The following is a 17534-nucleotide window of genomic DNA, read 5'->3' on the forward strand; positions in this document are numbered from 1 at the left end:
AAAAGAAAAAAATTATAATAATAAAAACTCTCTTAAAATATATACAAACAAAAGAATAGACAAGATGAACATAATCAAACTATCTGTATGAAAAATAAATAAATAAAATAACATAATGAGAAGATCGATGTATAAACGTCATCCAGGATATTTGAAAATTTATGATAAAATTTTCTAAATAAATACATTTAAAAAAAAATTGCGTACTTTCACAACTATTTTTTCAGCAGTTGATCTATTACTTTAACCACTTATGCAATTAGTGGAACTTACTCGTTTTCATTTTGACACCCAGATTTATTTTTTATATGATAGCATTTGGTATTGAAGTATTTTTTTAAAACATAGTTTTACTGTTAGTTGCTTTGTTCATAACTATTAATTTATCGGAATTAAATTGGAACATCCAATAAAACTAAAACTGGACCTGACAACGGTCTGCGAAAGTGACAACCATATTGAGGTCAAGGCGCGAACTTAGCTCATTCCCGCTATGGCTCCTTTAATATGGCAGAGCCGCGCGGGGAAATCGTTTATCAATTGGCAACTACAGAAAGTAGACATTCAAATGGATCATTTCTTAAGACATGTGCATTCTGCGGTTTGTAATTTCCACACCACCGCTTGTCAACCGAGGATGGGCGATGAGAGGAAATGATTGAAGATGCGGTTACCTAATCCATGGTGGTGGTCGCTGCTAGCGAAGGTGAGAGCGGAAAAAGTTTAAGAAAAAGAAGAAAATTGATTGCGGCTATTATGGTACAGTACGAATCCTGTGTCTAATTTTGAGAAGAGAGTACAGTCAGTGCTTGTCATATAATTGTTAGAAGGTTGGATGGAGAGTGAATTGTTTCAAAATAAATACGTATCGTGTAATTAATTTGTATTGAATACTAAAATTATTTTTTTTTAATAACAAAACTTAAAAAAAAAATTAAACAAGAACCTGCACAGAAAAATTTATGAATATATGCAATATGTATGTACACGAACAATATAAGCTTAGCAAAAGATGTTTTGTACTTTGATGAACACAGAATTTGTTGTAGTTTCTAATTTACTTTTTATAAGGTTGTTCAGAAAATATTTAGCTAAAATATATATCAATCTGTATTAAAAACAAGGGGAGTTGCAAATCTTAGAGCTTGAGTAGTTATTTTTGGGTGATTGTTGATTACTCTCTTAGATAAATTTCGAATTATTTTCAGTTTTATGTAATAGCTTAATCATAATGAATTCCAAACGTGTGAGGCATACGTCAAATAATATGATTTATATAGATTTAATTTATTTTGAGAGCTTAATTTTTCTTATTATATATGATTTAAAAAAAAAGTTTGCTTTGTCTGCTTCCTGTTGGTATTCTCTGCATATCTGCAGATCTGTCCAGAGTTATGGTATTGTGCGCATTTCGACCAACGGTTGAGTTTATGAAAATGTGATTATTTATGTGTGGTCGGCATTTTGTAAAAAGTATGGCTTCGGATTTGGGTGGATTCAGTTAGAACTTAGACTTTTAATTATTCCTTCCATTATAAACTCCCTCACCACCCAAAACCACTAGTTTCTAACCTTGCTTCACCTTCCGTTCCAGATAATTCACCGAGGCGCCTGAAAAGATGATGACCACGAGACCTTCTTGTGTAAAAACATCATTAAGGCGCTACCAACGGGTATTTTTTCTACACGCATGTATCACTCCATTATAAACTTACATCAAATTTACTGGATGTAACATTATGTACAGTTGTAAATTTCAATAAAGATAAAAAAAAATCCAATTTAAAAAACAATTAATAATTTTTTTTTTTGTAGACGATTTACTATAGTATCTATTTGATAAGAAAAGGTGACAGGGTTGTATTATTGGCGCGTAAGGACCTCTTTTCTTTAAGGTGAGTTGGGAAACCGAATATGTACAAATTAAATAACATTGGTGATAGGCAGGAATCTTGTGGAAGGACAATAATTAATTTCGATTTACTTTTAGTTTGTATAGTTGATAATTGAAATCTGTTGCCCGTGGCTCTGGAGTATCGAGTAGCATAGTAAGGATGAAAGAGATGTCCGCTAGTGGATCAGGCTGATTTTGGCAGCAGTATTAATGTGGTATGCTTGTTGAGTATGTAGGATTTTTGCAGACAGTATGGTTATGTCAAATAGCGTCAATTTGTAATTTGTTAAGTTTATATTTGGTCGTTTCTCGTTGTCCTCAAAAACGTTGCAACAACTTATTTGGCGGGTCAAAATCTAAAATTCCCCACAATTTTGGCCAGGCCTAACTTATAAATAACAGCTTATTTATATTTTCCATTATTAAAGAGTTTATTAATTAATTATTTTTTAATTTAATAGTCGCATAGACTTTTTAAACCTTTTAAATAGATGAGGTATAAGGTATGCAAAAATATTATTTCCATGGTGAAAAAACTGTTTAAATATCAGTTGTCATCCTATTTCAGGTCTGACTTTCCACAATGTGGTCCAATAGCATAACGATGGATCTGATGTATCAAGAGGAATAACAAACAAGTTGCTACAGGATAGTGTAATGCGGAAGAATTGGACCGGTCAAGAACGGTGACCTTTGTTCTTGTAACAAATAATTGTGGATTTAATATATTTTTAATTATTTACCCCAACAAAGGAGTACCTTATAGATATAGGTATAGGCTCAAGTAGGTACAGGAACCTATTCGTTCGGCTTGAAGGAACCGAGATAAGGCATAAACAAATTGATAGAAAGGAAGTACATTTTTAGTAGCACTTGGTCTCCGGAAGAAGAGAGGCTGTAACCGGAACCTCCAACTGAAGCATTGGGTTCCCCAGTGGCACCGACTGAGACGGTCCAGAAACTGAGACAGTTGGGACTGAGATTGGAAGGGATTGTAAGTGTTGCTGTGCCGTGACCCGGAGGAGTAGAGGTGAAAGTGGCTACCACGGTCGTGCATTGCGCATCAGTCTTCGTCGGTTGTCGAGTTACTTTCGCGGGATAACATAGTTTTTCCTTCTTTATTGTTTTGAATGTAACCGACATCGATATGAAGATAACCAAGATTGAGACTATCGTTAAATAATTAGCGATAAATAAATTTAACCTCATTTCTTAGTACTAAGGGATATCTCTTGTGCTGTATTAAAGAGAATTGAATGGAAATATTCAAGTACAATTCAAAACATTTTGTAAAAATGAGGAAATATGCGCTATAAAGTATTATGTAAATATGGATATAGTCATATGCATATTTACGTTAGACATATGCAGTTATATGCCGGTCAAGTCACGAACTAAAAGATTTGTTTATGGAATCAGCCGTGATTCATTACATGAGGCTCATCAGATTGAGGGTGGCTGTGCACGTTGCTCGGTTGGATGGGAATGAAGGAAAATAATAACAGAGGTAATTCACGGTTCATACGAAGAGGGAGATCTCGGCTTAAGTGATGGTGTGATTGATGAGGTCAAGAAAATTTTAAGAGTGAGGAAGTGGATGACAGCAGCACAAGCCGGAACAATCGGTGGAAGCTGGCGCAAGAGTTCAGGCCTCGATATAGAGTTGTAGATACAATATAAAAATGAATAGAGAATCCTAGCTATTAGATAAGGAATATGTACAGTTGCTTAAAATAATGGGTTACAGCACTGAGAACTGATATAATAACTATATTCAATAAACATATCAATAAATAAATATATGAATAAGAATGATTTTTCCCATTAAATAATGGATTTAAGCCACAGCTTAGGATCCGAAAGTTGAAGGTTGTAGAACGAACCAGAGCCGACCATGCTGTAAGAGAAGCACTCGCGCTTCCGGGACGGGGTAAAGCAATTTTAACTCCATCGGAAATGAGCAAACCTCTTGAAAAAAGAGTCAAAGATAAATGGCAATCTTTGTGGAATGAAACCCCAAGGAGTAAATTAAAAATCATTAAAAAATATGTCAATCCCTGAGGTACCTCCAGTCGCAGATGCTGTAGAGAGGAGGTTGTACTGACCTGGCTGAGAATAGTTCACACGAGGCTCACCCACTCCTATCTTATTTCAAAACAAACGGCCCCGAACTACCAGTATTCCAACAACAATTTGACAATAAGCCATATTTTCCAACAATGCCCATATTTCACAGCATACCTGGCTTAGGACTAAACCCAGATATTTCAAAAACCCTCGTAGACGATGATAAAACAATAGAATTAGTATTTCAGTTTTTAAAATCAAAACATTTACTGACAAAAATATAACATTGAACGGAAGGAAAAAAAAATATTCAAATTAAAAAATTAAACAAATATAAGCAACATTAAATAAAATATAAATGGCGTTGATGAACAATGAAGTTTGGCGCCACTAAACAAAAACAAACAACGAACCAGAAGATGATTGAATGAACCAGGAACAGGGTTTGGAAAGGAAGGATGCATAACTTGGCGATCTAAGGCGCTATGCGTCACACTGGTCCCTTCAATTTCTTCTTTTTTTTCTTCTTTCAGTAGCAATACTAAGTTATAGCTACTATAAGCAATGCATTACACATTAACGGAACAATTTATTAAAATGAGGAATTAAAACTTCCAATTTGTGTACAATCAAAAAATACCACCTGATCTATGACCAGGATACCATCTAAACAATGATAAATTATGCAGAACTGAAATAAAAGACAATTTCCACATATTATAAGATATATTTTATAATATTAGAAATAATCTAATAATACCTATTTCAAATAATAGGCGTATGTGTCTGATTAAATTTGAATTGTTTGAGTATTTTTCTTCCTTAATTTCTGCTATCATACGTGTTTACGTACCAAGGTTTATTTTACTCCATCTTAAGAACTACACTGTTGATTAAGATCTACAGCATTGAACATAAAGAGCAATAACGCACCGCAGTAATAAGCAGAAGATATTAAAATTGTTGGTCCTTTACCACCTAAACTATTTTATTTTTACAAAATTATCTTAAAATTTATGGATAGTAATTTATTTAGAAAAGAAATAATATATCAAAAAAATAATATAGAAAAAAAACTAAATTTATCGAACCACCTTATAACTATATGGTACCATATCTGTTTAATGGTTTACTAGAATAACTGATAAATAAAATAACCAAAAGAAAGCTAAAAAGGAAAAATTGAATGGGCACTTTCTTACTTCTATGATTCCCAGTAACTGATTTAGATTCACCAAATGACCATATCTCCCTGTAGTTTTTGTTAACTTAATTAAAAATCAAATAATTTTTATCGTATTCTTGTATCATTTTCTTTTATTCTTAAAACAAATAATTATTTATTAAATAAATCAAAACTTGTATCCTTTTTTGTCTCAACAATTTTTATTTCAACAGTCCAACGTTTCGGCCATTTTAGCCATCCTCAAGGACATCTTCAATTATAAATTGAACCTAGTGAGTGGGAGGTTATAAATGGTTTGTGTATATGGTACTAATTTTTTTGTGGATAATTTTAATATAAGAAGAATTAGATATTTGTGATTTTAAATAAAAAATAGGTTTTTAACTTATAATTAATGAATGACCTGGGCAGAATAGCCTGCAAAAGTAATTCTAAATTAATGTGAGGAAGAATTTATAATTGAAGATGTCCTTGAGGATGGCTAAAATGGCCGAAACGTTGGATTGTTAAAATAAAAAGTGTTGAGACAAAAAAGGATACAAGTTTTGATTTATTTAATAAATAATTACCTTGTCTCAAGAAATTAAAATAATATAATTAAAACAAATAATTATGTTTAATTCACTGATTGTGATTTTCATCACTATTGTTCACTTCAAAAAGTTATTTTATTATTATTTTTGTTTATTTATATATTTTTTTATTTCCATATTAGAATTTGTTAGTTGAATTATTAGTTTTATCATTAGAGATTATTTCATACTGAACTGCTCTAGCTTATAAATTGTAGTAGCCTCCACATCGTCCTAATAATCAAAATTGTAACTAATAAATTTCATTTATGTGAATCATTTATTAACACATATATTATGTGTTATTTTGGCACCGAACGATAGATGTCATTTGGTCGGACCATATTTGATGTAATTTTTTAAATGAATAAATAAAAAAAAAAATAGGCGATAAACGTAAATGAGAAGGAAACCCTAATAGCTTTGTTGTTTTTTCTGATTACACAGCTTTAAGTCTAAATTCGTTCTCTTTCTTCCATTTAAAGCCCCTTCCCGCTTTAAATGTAAATCTTCCGGTTCGAAGGCCTCTCTAGAGGATTTGTTCTTTAGAAATATTTCTATCCATTTCTCAAGGGATATATTTTATAATGGCTATACACCAATTTCATGCCGTTTTTCAATTCCAGGCGCTTTTTAAATATTGCTCGATTAAACTATCTTAAAGTTTCCTCTTCCCGTTTTAAGCTAATATTTCAAAAGTGATATAGGACCGTTGCTTGGCGGGGGTCTTAGCACGGCGGATTTGGCGGGGAAGGATTTCCTTTTCTTTTTGTGATGATCTCCTCTTGTGACATTGTGACGTATCGTACATCGACCAACATACTCGCTATAATTATCTGTTTAAAAAGATCTTACAGTAATAGCACAATGAGCCATGTTAATTTCCTTCATACTTTTCACAAAAAAAAAAAATTAAAAATCGAGGGTCAGTAATTTAGAGTATTGACTGATAAAGAGAAAATCAATAAAATAAAAATGTAATTTTTTAGGCACTTAATAATCCTATTGTTGCCATAGTTGGAATACAGTAGTAGATCGATTCTATCGATATGTGAACAATCGGGATAATTGTCATTTTTAGTTATTACTTCTAAATTAATCGATTCATTAGATAAGTTTAAACACGTTTACGAATAAATCATAAAATATATACTATAAACTTATTTTTGAATGAATATTTCATTATGAAAAATCCGTTAAAAAAAAAATAAAATAAAATAAAGTTATAGATTGTGCTTCAAAAGCGCATTTCAGATTCGATACTTAGGACTCCATCTTGACAAGAGACTTACTTGGAATCCACACACAAGACTGAAACGACAAGAAACCGCTCGTAGATTCCGATTGCTACAACACTTACTTGACAAACGCTCTAAACTTCCCATTCACTACAAAAAATTAGTATACACTACAATAATCAGACCAATTTGGACATATGGAATTGAGCTCTGGGGCTCCACCAAACCATCAAATTCTTCCCGCATCCAATCGTTACAATCCAAAATCTTACGTAAAATCCTTGATGCTCCTTATTACGTCACAAATAAACTCATTCATAAAGACCTTAACATCCCATTCGTTGCAGATTTGACCCAAACCAGATATGCGTCTTTTTATTCCAAACTCCTTAACCATCCTAACCCATTAATTCTTAATCTTTCGTCCTTAACAATCCCTGATAAACCTCCGAGGCGTCTGAAAAGAAGATGGCCACGAGACCTTAGCATTTAGCTTGAACCAGAGAATGTCCAATAATTTTAATTTCGCTGTTTTCTAGGCTTCTGTGCAACTTTTAAACCAGAAAAGTACAAATCTTTTTTATAAAACTCAAAGAGATAAGATGTATTTTGGGGTTTTTTGAGTTAAGCGGATTGTTACCAACAATTTTTTTTATATTTTCATAAAATTAGGAGTAATCTGTTTTCATGGGTGCTGAATCCAACTCTGAGCTCGGTTTTAGAAACAATTAAAATTTACACATAGAAATTCATTATTTTGAAGGCATTTTGGATATTTTAAGTATCTTTTCCAAGCTTCAAATATTAAAAGGACCCTATTAGAGACATTTTGGCGCATAATTAATTTTTTTACCTTTAGGAGAACTATAGAAATAAAATAAAACATGATTTGAAAAAATAAACAACTATTTTTTCCGGCGCTCTCTGGAAAGCTTTGGCTCCTGATACTGTCACTTGTCCAGTATTTATGGCCTAGATTCACCTATAAAGGTTTTATAAAAATCTGGTCGTCACTTCTGGGCCCTGTTTCATAATGAAAGTTAATAGTATTAGTTCATAGTACAAGTGTAGAAACTAGTGTGGCAATAATACTAATACTTATTTTTTTCATGATAGGGATTAAAAAATACTAAAGTACAAGTTACTATTGTAGAAGTCTGTGTAATTGAATTAAGATAAATCTACAAGACTAATAGTATTAGTTTGTACTTTATTATGAAACAGGGCCCAGGGATCCTCTCTTTGTTAGTTAATAGTTTTAAGTAGTTTAAGATTATGAGAAGATCCCTAAGAATTCACGGAAAAGGACTAATTTAAAAAAGAAAATACTCCAAGACTCTCTTGGAGCAATTACAATACTTCCTCTGATATATACATGAATCCTCATTCTTCGATCTTGAAAATTAAGACAAAGTTAGTGCGACAAATAATAATGATTTGAAATGTATTCATGAATCATCAACTAGAAATAACACTAGAATAGTATTAAATTGAGAATGGAGGAGGCATTAGGGAAATGTCTGGAGTCGCAGGTCGTATATCAAGAGTTAGTGTTGCCGACACCTCGCCTCCACGAAAACTATGAAACATGGCACTGCATACTAAATGATACAACAGAAGCCACACTTTAAATTAAACCCAACATCACACGGAGGATGAGCATGAAGAGGTTTTATAATATTAAAAAGAACATTCCTAGAACACCAAGTAATCTTAGTCACACTATATTATACAAGGATAATCATATGATTAATAATAAGAACTAAATAAATATTAATTCTTATCAATAGAAAAATCCCTTTATATCTGAATTGAGAATTTTAGTACCATAAGCAAGTCGTAAGATATTTTACTTTAGTGCTAATAACCTATACATCAGTGTGGATTCCTAGCTACAGTATACAGTCTCATAACTGTAAACTAGTCTATAGTTCCTGTTAATAGCTTTCTATACTCAATGTAAGATTGCATTTAGTGGAACCTATTTTAAAACAAGTCTAAATATAGAGAGACTGCATTTATAGGCTCTTTCATTTATTGAGTGAGCTTTGAATATATGATTATTAGCTAGCGACGATAAAATAATTATCTAATTAAATTTAGAAAGATCGATGTAGCTGAGGGAGTTTATTCGTGACCTTAGTAACCACATAACAGCAACGGCCTCGCTGGGGTTGGTTGACTTTTATTTCCCACGAATTTTAATATGGCTTCACCGAATAAAACGTCCTCTCACTCTGGTTGAAATAGGCTGGTTACCTGTACATAAACCCCTTCCCTTATACCTGAAGTGACAAGTGAGGGGGTAAAAAAAGGAACCACCCATCGGTGCTATTTCAAACATTAATTTAAATTAGAAGGTCCGGTGGCAGTCTTATTTTCAGACACCTCGGAGGATTATCAGGGATTGTTAAGGATGAAAGATTAAGAATTAATGGGTTAGGATGGTTAAGGAGTTTGGAATGAAAAGACGCATATCTGTTTGGGTCAAATCTGCAACGAATGGAATGTTAAGGTCTTTGTGAATGAGTTTATTTGTGACGTAATAAGGAGCATCAAGGATTTTGGATTGTAACGATTGGATGCGGGAGGAATTTGATGGTTTGGTGGAGCCCCAGAGCTCAATTCCATATGTCCAAATTGGTCTGATTATCGAAGTGTATACTAATTTTTTGTAGTGAATTGGAAGTTTGTCAAGTAAGTGTTGTAGAAATCGGAATCTACAAGAAGTTTCTTGTCGTTTCAGTCTTGTGTGTGGATTCCAAGTAAGTCTCTTATCAAGATGGAGTCCTAAGTATCGAATCTATTCAACAGGCATTAGTGGTGTATTTAGAAAGGATACTGTAGGACAGGAGGGCAGAGGTTTACGACGGAGAGTAAAGGTGGATCTGGTGGGATTTGTCAGGATTTATTTTGATTCTCCAGTTTTTACACCATAAAAATAAATTGATTAAGAAATAAACTGTGGAAAAATATAAATCATCGTAAATGTTTAACCTATATGGCCAAAATGTACGTGAAAGGAACTTTTAGGTTAAAATGGAAAAAAGAAAGAATTTTTTTGTTTTAGTGAATTAAAAGTATTTGTTTCCCAAGGCAGAATAGAATTAGGAGGAAGTAAGGGATCTTCATTGAGCCATGATCATCCCCTAGGTATTTGCAGGAACTGACAATAGGCAATTGATTTAGCTGGAAGAAAACAAGACTTCCCCCCGGCGCCCTCCTGTCTATTCTAGTAAACAAGTCTATCCTCCAAGAGGTTCCTATATAAAAGCTGTCTGTTATGTAGGATCTTTAAATGTATTTAAATAAAAAACAATTACGATATGCAGATATACATTGGTTGTTATTCTATTTATTTATTATCATACAAGCATCGTTGTCTAATATGGTGTTTTATAGTCACAGAATTGCAACCACAGTGTGGTGTATAAATAGTGTGGTGTATAAACTTTACTCTTTTTATTAGTTGGTAGAAGACACGAAGGCATATAAGTCACTGCTGTTATATACAGGCTATACAACATGGCTCCTAGAGTATCCTCCTCCTATATTCGAGTGCTCTCGGGAATCTTCAATCTAGAATAATCTTATCTTTGAAATAAGGAGATATTTATAGGAAACATGAGCAGGTAGGGATAAGTTTGAACTATTTTTGGTGATTATTTTTGAGGGAGTTTTCCAGAAATTAGGACAAGATAGAGCCAAGGCTTGTACGACAGCTCTTTACGTTGCATACTACAGGGTTCCAGATGGGAATAATACTTATATACGAACAATTCTACCTTTAGTGACTGTGAACCCGGGGGGTGACTTAGACTGAACCTATGGGACAAGGGTATGAAGAATCAGTAGAGATAGTAAAGAAAATATTTTTAATGTTAACAGTGAATTCTATTTTAGTAGCTTTTAATATAATATATTGATGTGTTAAATGAAAATGTTTTACCATATTAAATGTTATAGGTATAGGATTGTGAGCAGACCTATTTAAAGCCATTTTAAATGTTAAGTCCGGATTTTCTGAGCAACTTGTTTTATTACCTCTCCTTCCAAAACTTCGTGCTATTGTTTACTTCTAAGTTTTGATTAAAGTAATTTATTACAACATGCCTAAATTGAGAGAAAAGTGGAAGTTATGTAAAGGTTTGACCACTAAGTGCCTTTTTTATTTTCTAACCTGTGAGGAAGAGAATCAAAATGGCCTTATTGAAAACTGTTATTACAATATTATTATTATCCATTGTTTTATTACTTTTAAAAACATCCAAAACAATATTAACACAATCAAAACACAAACTACGAGCAAGTAACCTTACACAACAAACAAAACGGTGACGAGCACAGTTGGTCTGTTATGTGAGGTCATTCTCTATTTAACAGACCCAGTAAGAGACTCTTATTTCGTTTTAAAATGCTAAAAGAAGGAAATATTTCTCCATTTAACATAAGTCTTTCCATTTAACACGCTTTAACATGTTAACCTAAAGATCATGAATACCCCTAATATATAAATTATCGCATAATCGTGGATCCATTTCAATCTAATAACTCTACAAAACCTGCGTATGTTAGTTAAATTTGCATGGTTTAAAATCACATAGGAATCGTTGGAAACGAGAAGGCTTATCGAGCTGCAAGAGAATCACTCATGCTTCCTGGACGGAGTAAAGACATTTTAACGTCAGAAATAAAGAAACCTTGAAAAAAAGGAATTGAAGGATGTAAATTTATGCGAAACGAAAGCCTGACTACTGGACAAAAATAATTTAAAAAGTAGTTGAAGCCCTAGTTCGTACTGACTAGGCAGAGAATAGGTCAGGGGAGACTCGCTCATTTAAGCCCCATCACAAAACACGCCTCCGAAATGTGTTGTAATAACAATACGATAATTAGCCATATTTTTCAGGAAGTGCAATACTTCAATTACACTTCATTAGTTACAGAATAAACCCTGATACTGAATAACCCTCAGGAACGATAATAAAATAGTATATTGAAGATTATTGATTATTATATGTCAAATACGTTAATTTTATTGATTGTAGGAAGTCTGGTTGACGGTAAAGGAAGGTACAAAAAAAACAACAGAAAAAACTATTTTATATAGTCAATGTTGGTGATTAATATATAGTTTTCTGTTAGTTTTCGTACCTTTCTTCACAGCCACTCGACTATCTTCCTACAATTAGTATTTTCATTTTCAAATTCACAAAATATACTATCACAAAAATAAACAAAAATTTAAGATACAAAAATAATACAATCAGTGTAAGGAAAATAAAATAAGATATAAATTAATTAATGATTAGTGAAGATTTACGTCATTAACAAGAAAGAACGAACATGACATTTTATAAAGAAATAAACGGACAACAGCCGCTTAGGTCTATTATAAGTTTTGTGCTAAATGCATATCTCCAGTAAAGCCAACAATACAGGACATATGAATATTTTCACTGATTAATTTTCTAAAATGGGTTTTGATAATTTCCCATTTACATGCAAATTGTTGTAGTTGCCTAAGGCTCAAATTCACACAGCCTTTAATGAAATTCGGTACTATTACCAACAGTATTCATTTAAACTCTTATATATAAACAGAAGACAATGTATGAACAAATGGCACAATTAAAAGTTAGCTTGGATTGTTCTCTACCCTACTGAGACTTAAATGGATATCATTAATGTATTATACAGATGGCGAGTATTTAAACGCATTTAGAAAAAAAAAAGAATTGTTTTGGACAACTGAAACACTATCTTCCAAGCCGTTCTGTAGAAATGAGAATCGTGGAATGTTACTTAGAGAGATGTAATGTACAACAACTCGAGGATTTCGAGATTAAAGTGTTAAAATATTCGCCCTGGAGTTAATGAAGCTACTGGAAAATAAATGAGCTATGCCGAGCTGCTTCAGTCTTTCGAGGAAATTTAGAGTGAAAATAGGCTACGTTCTTTTGTATTTATTTTTATCGTTTCGACTCATTTAATCTTTAGATATGGTTCACCATTGCATTGTAAAAATAATTAATTATTTGACCAAATGAAAAAAAAGTGGTGATTTCAGTACAGACAATTGTAATTAAATTATATTTTAACTTTATAAAATATAATATAATTACTTTTTTAAAAATACAAATCACTATATTTTGTATTTAATTAAATCACTTGTCATACATAGTTCAGCACTAAGGAAATGATTCTAGTGAAATACAGTTCATACGTCCAATAAATTTATGTTAAAGCGTAAAAGGAGCTTATTCCACTCATTTAGTCTTGAGACATGTCGGTATTTGTATCGTCGGTTTCTGTGTCTAATAGCGTTTCACAGTTTCAAGTAATTATAAAATTGTATATTTAAAAAAAAGGAGAGCCTACTCTCAAAGCTCCTAAGCTTAGAGGAGTTAAAAATTACGGCAGTTCGGATCCGATTAAGCGAGATCCTGATATCTCATTCTTTCTTTTTCCCTTAAGCTAGAAGAAGGAACATATGATCATTATTTTTTTTTAAGGCAATCCACTGCGAAGGTGATGTTTGCCTAGTAATCTTTAGGTGCCCAACCTATTCAAACCTTAGTAGAGGGTCAGATTTTTCATTTTGTGGGACCGCCACTTAATGAAAAAAGTCAAGTCCCCCAAGGCTAGATTTAAACCAGCGCCACCCCCAGATCTCAGAACGACAGACCTAGGCCTAACCAACTGAGCTACGGACGGCCCTGATAATTATTAATAAAATTTTAAGTATTATTTTATTTGTATAAGTTTCACCACTGGTAACGCCATAATATATAATTACCTTATAAATAATTTGTAAATAGTATTTGAGTATTATTAGTGTTTAATTTATTTTTATTTATAATATTTTAAATGGATTTAGTTATTTGAAAAGAAAAATATGTAATTATATTTGTGTGTTGTAATGAGTGATAGAGACAGTTGCTAAGAGGTTGGCTAGCAACGGGCCAACCATCTTCGTTTTTTATAGCAGTTCCGGCTAATTAGTGGCAATGGTAGCGTCTAAGCAGTCCTGTTTGTCCTAATAATTTAATAGTTTGGACATTTTTAGTCAGTTAACCGTCATTAAAGTTCGGAACCACACCACTTCTGTATTTCGATTTTAAAATGAGATCCGGATAACTAGTGGACATACCGTGTGTAACCAGCCCTGTCTGCGTTCATTTCGGTATTATCTATTGACATTTTGAGTGCGTTAACAGACATTACAGTCCGAAACCAGACTTTATCTGGGTTTCGATTTGAATATAAATTTTTGTTAATTAGTCGGCTCCCTTAATACATTAATACGACTTTTGGATATTTGGACTATCGATGAGCCACTACACCAACTTTGGACCATTACAGCGGTGTATTGAGGTACAGAGCTTCGACCTACACATCTCGGCAGCACTCTTCCTCTGACCTATCGGAGTGGAGCAACCCTACGTCGACTAGTATTTATTTTATATTTATTTGTTATTTTTTTTTTTTAAATTAGTTTCTTTTCGTTTTCATAATTTATCTAACTTATCTATTTTATTTTTATCTGAGAGGCCTTTTTATTTTTACTTGTATTCATTATTAGTTATGTTTTGTTTATTTTAGTTTTAGTTTTTAAAATGTTTAATCCGAACCAGTTTGTTGTTTGTTCATTTTAAAGCCTTCCAACAAAAAGACATAGTCGATTTGAGGTGGTTTTAACAACCATAATTATTTTTTTGCAGGTTTATAAAGGGAGGAACTTAGTAAACTAACAAAGAGTGTATAAAAGCCCAATTTTTTTAATTTCGTATTTCCTTAAAATTATTTTTGGATCTAACATACTCAGTAAATACAGAAGTATAACACGTTAGGTTGTGTAGATCTCGGGAACTTAGGGTTTCTATGATGCTTTCCGAGAAAAAATTTCTAATCATCGACAATAGTATTACATTTTCTTATTCAAAAAGTATCATGCCATCCAGGCTAATTATTATTATTTAAATTCAATATCATCATGGTCCTTTAAAAAAAAAAAAGCAGAAAGTTACTTGCCACTGAGAACGGTACACCCAACGTAATTGTTGACCATAGCCACGTTTTGTCTCAACCGAACACACGTTCCAAGACGTTCCTATTACAAAACGTTACGGGTAATTGCCTAAATGCTCAACCTCAAACCTAATAGATCCTCAGGTCCGGGCATGTCCCAAGCAACGATTTCAGTCAAATTCGTTCGTGATGTTGCTGTCACAGTCATTTCAGTATCTGCGTGATTGATTTCAATATGGTGCGTGATATAGTTTAGTTTACATGTAGTCAGAAATCTAAACTGGGAAGAAATTATATATAGTTGTATGTATAATTTATCGATTCTCTTTTGTGAGTTTAATATTAAACAAATCTGAAGTTTCAAATACATGATGAGAAAAATAGATGCTATCATAAATGAAACAAGAACATCATATATCGACAGTCCAAAGGAGATAGCATATCTCTCCGAAACACCTCTACACACTGTACGAGATACACTGTACCTCAACACACTCGTAGAACTGATTTGCGGCATCTTGATTTTGTTGATGTGAGATGAATTAACTACGGATTTTATTTATGTAATTTTATACAGTTCTGTCTTAGCGATACCTCAATTGAAGAAACAATGACTGCTTAGTTATTTACTGATTTTAGACAACCAAACAATTATATTTTAATGATAATTGCATATGGTTTCATATGCCGCCAAGAAAATATGAAGTTTAATGAAATCATTAGGAAAAAAAAAATTCCAAAATATCTGTTTTTCCTCCATTTTCATAAATGGCTCATCATCAGGGTTATCTATTTTTATTTGGTCTAGGTTATCAATTTGTTAAAAGTTCCTTTGTTTATATTTGAAAAAAATATAAACATCTTTTTATATATTATAACTCCTATAAAGGAGTTGTTCATATATAAAGAATTGACAAATTATTGATCTAAAACAGCTAAAATGTTATTATTATTATTTGAAACATTAATAAAAGAAGTTTTAAAATATTTAAAATTCAAAACTGAAATATACATTTTTTTTAAAAACTAGTATACTAGACACTATTTTGAATTATTGTTGTACTTCAATATTTGTTTATTTAAGGCTGGGACACAAGAATAACGTTCTATAACCTATGAGGGTATTTAAAAATAAAATAAAAAATTCGAAATTAGAGCAACATCGTTATAAAATATTATTTTTTATGTTTAGCTGTTCAATGTTTGCAATTAATATTTGACAACCGAATGGCAATATCAAACTAGAATACCAACAGGATTACCTGTTGTCAAGTTCAAGTTTTGTCAAACTGCAGAAGTTCAATTTAAACTTCAAATAATTACAACTAAGGTGCCAAATTGCCGATTAATATTGTTCAACACCGTTTATGGAAGATTATATTGTTTACTAAACCATTAACGATTTCGAAGCCAACTGACCTGTAATATCTGAGGGTTATTGAAATAGCGAGTAACCAACGACCTTTAAGACTGTTATTAAAGTTTGTTCATAATGGCTCAACCCCTAGCGACTGTGATATATAATACGCATATTAAACAAGTTATAAAGGAGAGAATTTTTAATCTAATCGGTAAAAAAAGGCCAGATTTTATGAATTAATTTTATGAATCAGATTCTATTCATTGTTGGTATCCCATGAAAAGAAATTAATACATCTTAATGTGGTTTATCAAAAAATGTCTTAGCTCTAAAACAGAAAATCTAATCATTCTGTTTATTACAAGCTTCTTTGGTACAAAGAAGTCTTAAAAACTTATTTGAGCATATCGACACTTTTCTGGAATAGTGGGACATCTTTTTTTTTTAACATACAAGTGAACGTATTCCGAAAATAGCAACGTACTACGGTAGTTTTCTTTAGTGAGGTCTTCTACAGACTTTCCTAAAGATAATAGGATTAGATTAATGATTTATTGTAATGATTGTTTGAGAGTGGTTTATTTCATTATTAACATACACCATTTTGATCTAATATACTCTCAACTTTTATTTTCAAAAACTCTCCAAAGTTTCGGCCCTCAGGCCATTTTCAAGGAGACAACCTTAAATATTGATGTCATGTTCATTAAAATCTTTTCTGCAGGCTATTTGCCCATGTCATATTATGAACTGGGATCCAAGATAGTGTGTTCCAGTGTTCAAGACAGCCTTTAAAGAAATAAAAGAAAAATTTGTGACAATGTTTTCAACAATACGACATTGGCAATTAGCCTGCAGAAACGATTTTAAAGAACATGACATCAATATTTAAGGTTGTCTTCTTGAAAATGGTCTGAGGGCTGAAACGTTGGAGAGTTTTTGAAAATAAAAGTTGAGAGTATATTTGGATCAAAATTATGTATCATATTAGGATTGTAATAAATTAACTCTAGCATACGGTACAATCTATGGAATACTTAAGACACATAATAAAAAAAAAAAAAGCTATAAATAAATAATTCATTACCAGTGATGCGGCGAGAGGGATGCACTGGGATCTTTTGAGCTCTGCTCTACCCCTCACACGTGGGGGATAGAGTGGGCTCAGGGATCCTCAGGTCGATTG

The sequence above is a fragment of the Halyomorpha halys genome, unplaced genomic scaffold (genome assembly GCF_000696795.3).
Source record: "Halyomorpha halys isolate HHAL.00 unplaced genomic scaffold, Hhal_1.1 Scaffold653.1, whole genome shotgun sequence".
NCBI classification, from domain to species: Eukaryota; Metazoa; Arthropoda; class Insecta; order Hemiptera; family Pentatomidae; genus Halyomorpha; species Halyomorpha halys.